At 32.9% G+C, this 13,253-nt stretch overlaps 1 pseudogene; it reads left to right on the top strand.

Moving 5' to 3' along the window:
- The first annotated feature begins 9,468 nt into the window (after positions 1-9,468).
- LOC120086211 lies at positions 9,469-11,097 on the top strand (annotated as a pseudogene).
- Positions 11,098-13,253: the final 2,156 nt, after the last annotated feature.

Below are 13,253 nucleotides of genomic sequence, written 5' to 3'. Positions count from 1 at the left end.
ATTTGATACATTATAATATAAGGTAATTTGAGAGAAATTTGAATATGATTCAAATACTAATTATATGAATGAGATTCATGTAATTAAATTTAATGTAAATATGATTTATTTTAAATACCATAAATAAGTTTAGACGAATTAAATATTTGAATATGATTCAAATATTAATTATATGAATGAGATTCATATAAGTGAATTTAATATAAATGTGATTTATATTAAATGTTATGTATGGTTGAGAGAAAATACATCTATAGGATATATTGTATTTGATACAATATATAACTATAGATTATGTGTTATATGGGATATAACATAGGGCTGTTTTTAAATATAGAAAAATGAACTAAAATATTTACAAAATATAGCAAAATTTTAGAACTATCAATGATAGATGCTGATAGACTTCTATCAGTATCTATCAGTGACATTGATAGATATTGATAGAAGTCTATCAGTGTCTACCAACGTCTATCATTGATAGTTTTAAAATTTTGCTATATCTTGTAAATATTTTCAACAGTTTTACCATTTAGAATAATTTTCCTATAACATATATATAACAAGATTGTTATTATATGTATAATTGTTATTAATTTAATTTTATTAAATTAATATTAACTAATTAAATGGAGGGAGTTACAATTCCCTCCCCTAATTTCTCTCAGCCAAGTACGTGAGGTTAGAGAGATATATGGTGTTGGATTCATCTTGTCTCGATGGATGGTTGAGAGAAGAGTTCTTTATGAAAAGAAACACATAGAAGAGAAAAGTTCTCTGAAAAGTCCCCCTCCTCCTTTCCATTTCCCTTCCCTCTTCCAAGGATTCAAGCAAAGCCCACAACGGTTGCTTGAATCCTTTGTCCCAAAGAGGGTTCTCAAGTGGTCGTGTCCCATTTGGAGAAGGAGATTTGTTCGTGACTTGTTCGAGGATTCTTGAAGAAAGTGTTCTTCAAAGGTAAGGGTTTTTGAAACCCTAAGTTTTCCTTTATTATTGCATGCTATAATTTATGTAAATGCATATCTTGTTCTTGTTTTATCGTAAAACTTAAATTCAATGAAAAATGGAAATTGGATCGATCTTACTTCCGCTCAAGGATCTCTCCTCAGTTAGGTTCCGTCAAACGCGAGGGTAAACAGTTCGAGGCTAAATCAGTACACTTATTATTGGTCTGGTTCAGTATATTTCTTTCATTGGAGGTCCGATTCCGCCCCTATACAGCCTTGGAGATCTATTTCAAGGATATTGGAGTCGGGTTTGGTCGGTTCTGGTGATTCAACAACGACCTAGACTTGTTTTTTTAAATTATTTTTGTAATAATTTCTTTTATTGCTTGTTGAGGATGTTATAACTAGTCCATTTCAACATGTTTAATTATTTATGCATTATGAATGTATATTTTAATCAAAGTAAATATTATATATGCATAGTGTATGTCATGTAAATTTAAAATCTCACCATAGAAAAGCATGTTGCATGCATTGAAGGCATGCTATAATTGGTTATAATATATAGTATGCAGGAAATTAGGGTTTCATGTTTTAATATAGAGGAATTTTCAAAAATTTAAAAATAAGGAAAACTATGTACATAAATTAACAAAATTTAATAAAGTCTATCGTTCATACTATGTGATAGATGTTGATTGAAGTCTATCAGTGTTTATTAGTGTTATGTTTACTATTTTTTGTAAATAGTTTGACATTTTTTCTATCAGTAAAATTTTTTCTTTAATATAACTAATTATATTAAATTATGAAATGCTTGATGGATGTTATGGACAGGATGAATGCCATTTTTTATAAAAAGTTATAAAATGAATTAGACATTTAAAATGTATGACAAAGATAAATGCATGCTCATCTAGGGTTAACAAATAACTTCTTGTTTGAAATAGTAAAAATGGTCGTTATCTTGTAAAACTTTAGTTACAAACTCAAGTGGACTAAATCCTGTCTAAGGCTGGAGGTATTTAAGTTGACGATTTATGGAACACCTGCTACCTGGGGATTTTAGCCGATTCTTGAGTGTTGTTAACCCGGGTTTATGAGCATACATGAGCAATGTGAGGTAATAAAATGGTTTATCACTTAGAGATCGTAGGTTAAATCCAAATATAAAAGTTATACTTGGATAAACACCTAGACTTAAGTTGTTTTTATTAGTTGGAATATACCTAAGTAAATATTTACACAAACAAATAGAACACTTTAGTGGGAGATTAATGATATATATGATATATTCATTTTAGCTCTCACGTCCCTAAGAGTTCACACCGTGAGATCTATGCTCGACTTCTTGTCGCTTTTACCGCGACTGCTTCATTTGTAAAGTGTTTGCATGGGTCAATAGCAAAGTGTATAGGGTAAGTAGTTCATAGTAAGTGGGAGAGGGAAATGTGTTGACATATTCTACGATCTCTTCTGTTAGGTTGCACTGTGAGATTCTCAAGTTGCACCACCCATTCAGAGGGCTATTTCATAGGGATCAGAACACCGCAAACTTCATAAAGGAATAGGGTTTCTTAGTTTGATCTTTAGCATTGTCTTCCAATTCGGAAGCTTGTTGATACCATTCTATGAAATTTGAAAATGGAGGATCACACTTACAAGAGTTACTAAATGTTAGTAAGTTCTTGCCGAAAACGATAGCTAAATGACCATAGGAATAAAGAGATATTCTGGCATTGTTATTTAGTTAAGAATGTCTTGCTTTAGTGAAGGAGTATTTGACCGCTCCTCGGTAGCATCTATTCTGACTCACTAAAGTTTCGTTGCAAATAATAAGGAAATATAGGTTACATTATTACCTTTACTAAAATTTAATTGGATTTCAAAGAAATTCACTAAATAGAATTTGCTTATATTTTCAGCATGTTGAACTTTTTTATACAAATACTCATTTTCGATATCTTTAATGATAAAAATTATTCAACATGGAAATCGAATATAAATGCAATACTAGCAGATGATGGTTAAAAATTTGTTTTAACAGAGGAATGTCCTCTAACTCCCTGCTCATCTACAAACCGAAATGCTTGGAATGCTTATGACAAATAGATTAAGGCAAATGATAAAGCCCGAGTCTAAAATTAGCAAGCATATATGATGTTTTAAGTAAGAAATACGAGACATGGTCTATGCGAAAGAGATCATAGATTCGTTGCAGACATTGTTTGGATAATTTGTCTGGCATGATACTCTCAATAATGTTTCTAACTATGGCTTAAAGGATAGAACCGCTGTTACAGAACGTGTTCTAGATATATTGAAGATAATAAACAATACCGTCATGGATGAGAAAGCTAAGGAAGCATAAAAAGTAAATATGATTTACTTGTTGTCAAAATATATTTACTGGAAAAAGATAAATTAACTTGGATACTAAATTCAGATGTCGCGAATCATATCTACGCTTTCACTTAGGAAACTAGTTCCTGATGGCAGCTTACAGAAGGCAAGACAACTTTCAAGGTTAAGACCGAGGAGGTTGTCTCAGATAAAGCAGTGAGAGATATGAAGTTGTTTATCAAAGATAGAGTCATTTTTATTCAAAATGTATTTGATGTTCCTACTATGTGGAGGAGTCTAATATCAATCACCTATTTGCTTGAACAAAAGTATAAAGTTTCTTTTGAAATTAATGAAGTGTTCATTATCTCAAAAGAAGTTATTATATGTTCAACAAATTAGAAAACAACTTATATGTGTTAAAACCAACTGAGGCAAAAGCTGTTTTGAATATAGAGATGCTTAAAACAACTGAAACTCAAAATAAGAGGCGAAAAGTTCTCCAAATACCCATCTTTGGCAATTAAGACTGGCCATATAAATCTCAATAGGATTGGGAGATTGGTTAAAGGTGGACTCCTAAATCAGTTAGAATACAACTCTCTACCTCCGTGTGAGTCTTGTCTTGAGGGTAAGATAACCAAAAGATCATTTATAGGAAAGGTCTTAAAGCCTAATAATCCTTTGAGCTCATGTATTCCAACCTCTGTGGTCCGATGAATCTTAAGACATGATGAGGGCATGAGTATTTCATCAGTTTTATTGATGATTATTCTAGGTATGGCTATGCTTACCTAATGGATTATAAGTCTGAATCTCTTGAAAAGTTCAAGGAGTATAAGATAGAGGCAGAGAATCTGTTAGGTAAAAAGATTAAAATAGTTCGATTAAGTCAAGATAGAGAGTATATGGACATGAGATTCCAGGACTATTTGATAAAACACAAAATTCAGTCTGAACTCACAATACCTGATACATCCCAATAGAGTGGTGTAATGGAAAGGAGAAATAGAACCCTATTAGACATGGTTCGTCATGCTCAGTTGCCCAGTTCATTTTGGGATATGCAGTACATACTATTGTATATATTTTGAACATGGTTCTCTAAAAAGTGTTTCTGAAACACCTTATGAGTTATGGAGAGGGTGTAAAGGTAGTTTACATCACTTCAGGATTTGGGATGCCCGACATATGTGTTGGTACAAAACCCAAAGAAACTGGAACAACATTCAAAAGTATGCCTATTTTTAAGATACCCCAAAGAAACAAAATGTGGTATGTTTTATGATCATCTAGATGACAAAGTATTTATATCGAAAAATACTACATTCTTAGAGGATGACCACATAAGAAATCATCAACCTCATAGTAAGCTAGTATTAAGTGAAATTTCCAAAGAAGTTACAAATAGAACAACAAGAGTTGTTTATCAGGCCAGTCCTTCAACAAAAGTTGTTGATAAAATTGATACGTCTGGTCGGTCACATCCTTCTCAAGAGTTGAGAATGCCTCGACATAGTGAAAGAGTTGTCCAACAGCCTGATCGATACATGAGTTTAACAGAAACTCAGGTCGTCATACCTAAACATAGCTTGGAGGATCCATTGAACTCTAAACATGCAATGGAAGATGTGGATCAAGATCAGTGGATAAAAGTCATGAACCTCGAAACAGAGTCTATGTATTTCAATTTGGTCTGAGAAATTGTAGTTCAACCAAATAGAGTAAAACCTATTGGTTTTAAATGGATTTACAAGTAGAAACGAGACCAAGCCGGTAAGGTGCATACCTATAAAGCTTGACTTATGGCAAAAGAATTTATCCAAAGAGAGAGGGTGGAGTATGAAAAACCCTCTCTCCGGTTTCCATGATCAAGTCGATTAGAATACTCTTATCCATAGTTGTCATTTATGATTATGAGATATGGAAAATGGATGCCAAGATAGCCTTTCTAAATGGCTATATTGAAGAGAGTATCTATATGGCTCAACGAGAGGGGTTCATTGAACAGGATCAAGAGCGAAAGATTATTAATCTAAAACGATCCATTTATGGGTTGAAACAAGCATCTAGATCCTGAAATATAAGGTTTGATACAACGATCAAATCGTACAACTTTGAACAGAACGTTGATGAATCTTGTTTATACAAGAAGATTGTGAATAAGTCTATAGCTTTTTTAGTGTTATGAGTTGATATTCTACTCATTGGGAATGAGGTAGAATTTCTGGCTGATGTTAAGAGATGCCTAGCATCACAATTTCAAATGAAAGATTTGAGAGATGGTTAATATGTTCTTAGAATCCAAATTTTTTGAAATCGTAAGAGTATATCACTAGCTTTATCTCAGGCATCTTATATAGACAGATGTTGTTTAAATATAAAGTGCAAAATTCTAAAAGGGGTTTATTACCTTTCAGGCATGAAATCCATTTATCTAAGGAATAATGTCATAAGACGCCTCAAGAGGTTGAGGTTATGAAACGAATTCCAATCCTGGATATGATCATTGGACTGTCGTTAAGAATATCTTAAATTATCTTCAGAGAACGAGGGGCTATATGCTCATGTATGGTGCTAAGGATATGATCCTTACAGGATACATTGACTCTGATTTTCGGACCGATATAGATTCAACAAAATTAACTTCGGGATCAATGTTCACTCTAAACAGACGAGCTATAGTATGGTGGAATATAAAGCAAAGTTGTATTGTTGACTCCACCATGGAAGTAGAGTATGTGGCTGCATGTGAAGCAGCAAAAGAAGTAGTATGGCTTAGAAAGTTCTTGACCGATTTGAAAGTGGTTCCAAATATGCATATAGCTATCACCCTCTATTGTGATAACAGTGATGTAATTTTAAATTCCAAAGAATATAGAAGCCATAAGTGTGGGAGATATATCAAGCACAAAGTACCATCTCATCATGGAGATAATACACCGAGGAGATGTGATAGTCACGTAGATAGCCTCATAAGACAATTTGACTGATTCATTTACTAAAACCCTTATGGCTAAAGTGTTTGAGGGTTACCTAGTGAAACTAGGACTACGAGTTTTATAAATCTAGGGCAAGTGGGAGAATTCATGGGCATTAGATGCCCTAATGTATTGTATTTATGTTTTCTCTCATACTCAACATTGTATATATGATACTCTACTGATGTTTTGGTCCAATTGGGAGTTTGTTGGGTTGTATGTCCTAAAACTCACAGTTTGTAAAAATTAAACATATTCTATTCACAATAAAGATGTGACTGATGTTCATTCAGTAAAGCTGTTATTGAATATGTGAATTGCACTTATTACAAGCCCAAATCCAACAAACTAATGAACCCTTGGCTATAGCATGAATAATTGAATTTTATGTGGTGACATAAAACTGAATCAAGTTTGAGTATATAGCTAAAAAAGTCTATAAGTATAAGAATAGGGTTGGGTATCTTATCCTGGGGATACTATGGATGCGACCCACTTTGTATTTGATACAAACAATGTGATCTCGGAATTATTCATGTGGAGACATGCGAGTACGACATCCTATGCAAAAGATGTTTGCATAAGACCAGATCACGAAATAATCACTTTTCTTTATAACGTCATTTGTTGTTAAATTGACTTTTCAATTCGATGACCTAAGATAACTCAATCTTAATCATGAGCTAACCATGAACTTCTACTTATTTGGGATTATTCTTTAATCTACATATGTGAGAGTGGCTCAACAAAACCAACTCAATAAGCCTCCCATTATAGAGGTAAGACCAGGTAGATAGTTGGGGATATAGTCCTACAAGATGAACTTCACTCCTACCCGATTTCAAGGTTAGTAGATAGGTTGTTCCCTTAAGTACTGACTCTTAGTCTTGAACAAGAAGCCCCACCTTCTACGACTGAAAGGAACTGAGTTTAGTGGTAGGACCACAAACCAATTGTTCATTAGTGGATCAGTGGAGACTTAAGGAGCAAGATGTATTTACAAGAGTAAAATGGTAATTTTGATCCAATTGTATTTACGAACAACCTGTGAAGAATCAACTTACCGATCATGATTAAATCAAGTAGACAAAAATATATTTATAGTGAGGAGAGTGCAACTACTGAACGTTAGTGGAGTGTCCTGGAAATTGATTAATGTTGGTTAATTCAGTTAAAAGAGTTTAGCCAATTAATCTCGGATTGTTGGAGCTCATGATCTATAAGTCCATTAGATCCATCTACTAGCTCATAAATGGACTAAACCTTAGATTATTGTGATGAGATAATTTGAAACGTTCAATTTTGATTTAAGGAAATTGTTATTCATATACTAGATAATTTAACGTTTAATTATCGAATTAAACTAAATTGGAGTGTTGGAAAAATATGAAGTATGATTTGAATATTTTATGAATAGGGATTCATATTAGGAATTGGTGGTTTAATAATTTAATATTTGATATTAGATTATTTTAATTAATTAAGTTTTTTAATTAATTATTTGAATTAATTTTATTTAAAACTATTTTAAAAGAATTTGATTTGATTTTAAATTAATTAAGTGTATTAATTTTAGAAATCAAATTTATTTAAAATGATTTATGAGAAAATCATTTTAATTGAAAAAAACATGTTAGTGGGTTAATCTCATGAATTTCAATTTACATGTTGTTTGTGATAAAAAGAAATTCGAAGTTTTGAGATAGGATTCATGCATTTTGTTTTTTGTTTTTTTTGTTTTGAAAGAGAAATGTTCTCTCTAGCTTTAAGAACCAAAATCTACCATTTTCCAAAATTCTCTAAAATCGATGTTCATTTTGGATCCTACAATCTAATCTATGGCTAGAGAATAGTAGGGAAGAAACTAGTTGTAGTCTACAACAAATTCGTGAGTAGACATCAATAGTGGATTGGTTCAATTTGGAGGTTCTACAAAGGTATTCAATGAAATCTTAAATTCTGGAAAACCATGAACATGCATGCTTATTTACTAAAATTGATGTAATTAGAATACTTAAGATCTTGATTAATTTCGCATGTTAATTGTTAAAACCATCAGGATTGAGCACAATGACCTTAAAAAATTAAGCTTCCTAAAGGTAGCAAAAATTTACGTTTTACCTGCTTTCTTAGTGTAGGTTTCCTTTCTATTATTTTTGTTTCTATTGTAGCTTAATAGTGTCGCTGTGTTGTGCATTGCGCTTCTAGGGGCATTTTGGTCTTCTCCTTCCCGATTGGTGCAATTAAGCTCCATTTTTTCTTTTTCTTTTTTTTTTCCACAACCTGGCCTGATCAATACATTTCATCTCATCTCCTTCTTTACCTTACTTTTCTTCTTCTCACTTAACCCACTTGTACCAAAATCTTTTCTACTTCCATTTTTTCCTTCCTAATTCCATTTTTTCCTTTTACCATTCAATTTCCCCCAACACGTCTACTCTGTATATTAAATTTCTCACACTACACCCCCCTTCATTTTTTTCCCTATAAACACCATCAGCTCCATGTAAACAAAGTTTGAACAGCTCCTTATATTCCCCATAACTGAGACATACCCAACATGCTCTTGCAAACAAAAAAGAATACCCCAAAAACTCAAAATATTTCCATACAATTATTATTAAGAACTTACCAAATATGAAATAGTTGTTGAACATCCCAAATAAACTACCTCTACGCTAAATTCTATCCTTAAAGCTCTATTTTACCACTTCCATGAAAATGTTCATCATAATTCTCATTCTCTTTTTCTCCCCAACCTCTCCCCCTTTCCTTTCCAGATTTCTCATTTCTTCTTTCTTTTGCTTTTTATGTAAATGGTGGAAAATGATGCACAAAAATAGATGTATCCTTGGAAAAAACTCAAGATGCATTCCGACACTCAATGATATTGTGCCATGTGATCCAATAATTTGTTTGAAATAATTTTTTCCAAATTTTTGTGGGGGAAAAAAAGGAGAAGTATTAGGAGGGTTGTCACGTTGCTCAAATGTATGAAACCTATTATATTTTGTTTTATTTTAATTCATTTTATTATTTTGTTATTTTTGAGTAAATGACGAAACATGAAAAGACAACCAAGTTCTCGTAATTAAGATGTAAGATTCTATATCTTATCTTCAATATCTGCGGAAAAGGAAAACCCACCACTCATTGTTATGGTTTATTCCTATATACCAACTATTCTCTCCTCTATTTAATTTAACACATCTCCTTTCAATTCTCAAAAACCAGTAACTATTCTCTCTCTTCTTCCGATGGAGGATGATCACATGAAAATAGTTGAGATTTGTAAAGTGGCTCCTTTACCTTCTCCAAGTGAAACTAAGCTTCTTCCTCTCACAATTTTTGACATAATTCTCTTTCCATATCCTCCTATCTCTCGCCTTTACTTCTACCAAAACTCAATTACCACTAACAATAATGTTCTCCCAAACCTAAAACACTCACTTTCTCTCATACTCACTCACTACCTTCCTCTTGCCGGCAATCTCATTTGGCCCCAACACTCCAACAAACCCATCGTCCAATTTCTTGAAGGCGACACCGTTGTAGAGGCATCGTCCGACCTCGACTTTCATAATCTCTCTGATGGCGGCTTTCGTCTAGAAGCCAAATATCACCGTCTCGTACCCGTATTACCCTTGGCCGACCATCGTGTCTGCAGCCATGGCTCTCCAACTCACCCTTTTCCCAAACAAAGGGTTTTCCATTGGAATAACTACTCATCATGCTGTTGTAGATGGCAACACTTCAACTTCCTTTTTCAAAGCATGGGCTCACGTTTGCAAGAATAATCTTAACATCATCGAACCATCTTCCATTCCATTCTATGATAGAACCACGATTCTCAATTCCACAGCTCATCTTGAGCCAACAAGCTTGAACAAAAGCTTAAATTTACCGTCATTCGAAACAAAACCCGATTGTTTCGATACACTTTGGAATTAACAAGGCAAGACCTTCAAAAACTGAAGAAATGTCTTGATGAGTGTTCAAGTTATAAGGCAGCCATAGCTTACTTATTAGTATGTAGTGCAAAGATGAAGAGTGGTTTAAGAGAAGGAAAAATATATTGTATTTTCCCTATGGATTTAAGGTCTCGTTTATATCCTCCTTTGCCTTCAAATTATATTGGGAATTGTATGGTTGGTCGTTTGTTTCCGGTGGAGAGAAAGGAGGTTTTAGGTGAGAATGGAATGTTTGTTGTTGCCAATGGGATTACAAAGGAAATACAAAGTGTGGAGGAAGAAGGAATTATAAAGGCAATAGAAAAAAGGTTCCAGAAAATAATGCCACAATTGAGAAAGAAGAAAGATATTACATGCCTAGTTCACCTAAGTTTGAGGTTTATAGTGCTGATTTTGGTTGGGGAAAGCCAATAAAAGTGGAATTTGTTTCTATGGATAACAAGGGTCGTCCTATAAGTTATAGCAAAAATGGAGATGGAGGGATAGAAATTGGATTGGTTGGGGAAAGAAATGAGTTGGAAAAGATGGCTACATTTTTCAACCAAGGTCTTCAAGCATTTTGAAATCCTACTGCCTAAGGTTTTTGCCACTTAAAAACTCTCTTTCTTATTGGTCCTTTATGTGTTGGATAATCTTCATGATCAATTAAAGATGGATGTATGCAACCTGTTTAATTTTTTTTTTCCCTGTAGTCTATGTTAGAAGGTATATTAGTTTCAATTGGGTCTTCATTTCAATTTGGTTTATATAGTTTGGTCAAGTCTTAGAAAACCATATGAGTTATTTATTTTTTATTTTTATTTAACAATATTGTGTTGGTGGGAGATTGAAAACCTCTACCTTCGAAGTTTACAAGTTTACAGTACACAATTACTAAAAAGAAGGAGAACCTCACAACCTAATGTCAAGCCACAAACAAAAAAACAATAAAAATTTAAGCTAAAAAGTAAAGGCAAAAAGCCAACAAGGTAGACAAGCATAGCACATACAACTTATAAAAACATGTCCTAAAGAGGCTCCACAAGACAAGTCCCAAGCCATTTAGAACAACAAGAAAAAGTCATGGACCAAACATCAAAACTAATCACCTGGTAATCAGGATGCAAAGTGGCACCATGAATAAGCAAATTACACTGATGCCAAATATAATAGATAATAGTACACATCAAGCAACCATCTACACTTTATGCCTCAATGTCGCTTGGTTAAGCTGATATGATAAAATTCAAGTAAGTTCCATATTCCAATGTGAAATCTTATAGGAACAGTTTTTCCATAAATGCAAAATCCAAGTATGTCCCGTAATAACCCATATATGGTTGCTAAAATGAACATAGCTCAACTGGTATAAAATACCGATCACATAGGCATTTGATACCAGTTGATTGAGCTATGCTCATTTCGGAAATTAGATGAGTTGTTACTTTATTGGTTATTGTAAATTTAATATAGTATAGTATAAGGTTGGTTAAAATACAAATTTGGATATTTGTACTTTAGAACTTGTTTAATTTCAGTCTTTAATTTTTCGAATGCTCAATTTTAATCATGAAGAATATAAGCTCAAATGTTCAATATTCAAGAACTATTTCACATTTCTTTAACTTTTACAGTTAGTTATTGTAACTACTTGTATCAGAAATTAGTATAAATACTCATCATTTACAAATTTTGTATATACAACATACATAGCTTGAAGAAGAACTTGAAAATCTATAAAAGAAAGAATCTGTGACTTAGCTCTTAATAAAAAAAACTCTCTCCTTCACGTGGATGTAGGCTTCAATAAGTCGAACCATGTATATCGTTGTACATCTCCTTCTCTTCTTTCCATCATTTACACGATTGCATGGTTGCTCTTTATTTTCTTCTTCCATCGTCTACACGATTGCATGTTTCTTTCATCGTTTACTCAAAGCAGTCGCACAGATCAAACAAGAAGACATTAGGGTTAGAAGAAGTTTAAGGAATTCAAAAGGCAGAGAACGAGAGAACAATAGAGCAAAAGAGAGAGAGAAAGAAAATTAATTCTGAATTAATCACCCATTAGAAAAGTTTTTCTTTCATTTCCATCAGACAAAGAGCATTGGTTCAAACCACGTGTAAAACATCAGCTGGAAGATCGTGGGCGATTGATAGCTAAGTTTTCTACCAAAAAAAATTAATTTGAGCAATAGAACTGGACTCACGTTTGGATCAGGAAAGAAAGGCCATACAAGTATTTCATCATCTGGGCTGAATTCAACAAATATAAAGAAGCAGGCCCAACAAATCATTATTATACTTTCAATAAATCTTAAACTTTGTCTCTAAGATTAGTTTAGTGTTGATTTTTTAATTTAAAAAATGATTATCCATGAGATTTTTTGCTATAAAATTTGGGAACATATTCATGTGGTATATTTTCTTGCATGAAAATTATTGTTATTATTATTTAACTAATTTTGATAAAAACAAACTTGGCAAAAATTAAATTTATTAGAAGTATATGAACTAAAATTGAAACTTTGAAAGTTTATGGGCTATAATTGGACAATTTTTTAAAATACGGAGACCAAAATGATATTGGAAAATTGCAAAAACTACCCCTAAAGTATGGTGGTAGTTGCAATTACACCCTCAAACTTTCAATAATAATAATAGGGCCCCTAAACTTCTAAAAATGTTAAAATTGGATCCTTAAGCTTTCAATAATCGTAAAAATTGGACCCACATATGATAAAAATTAAATCCCAGGAGTCTGTAGCTGAGGTGAATTACGCTAGTAATCAATACCGTGCATAGACATATAATTACAACCATTTGAAAAGTTCAAAAACCAGGGCCAAATTAGCTTAGCGATGCCTCTTGAGGACGTGGTCAAAAGCTTAGTAGATACCACTTCGCAATTCATGAAAATCCAGGAGACTATTCTTTCTCACATCTAGAGTATGGAAAACCAGCTTTCCTAGTTGCAACAACATGGTCAACAGGCTAGCACTCATTATGGAAGCTCCATTCACAGATACTTA

Source organism: Benincasa hispida, chromosome 9 (genome assembly GCF_009727055.1).
Source record: "Benincasa hispida cultivar B227 chromosome 9, ASM972705v1, whole genome shotgun sequence".
In the NCBI taxonomy this organism is placed as follows: domain Eukaryota; kingdom Viridiplantae; phylum Streptophyta; class Magnoliopsida; order Cucurbitales; family Cucurbitaceae; genus Benincasa; species Benincasa hispida.
This window is presented reverse-complemented; position numbering and strand designations above follow the sequence as displayed.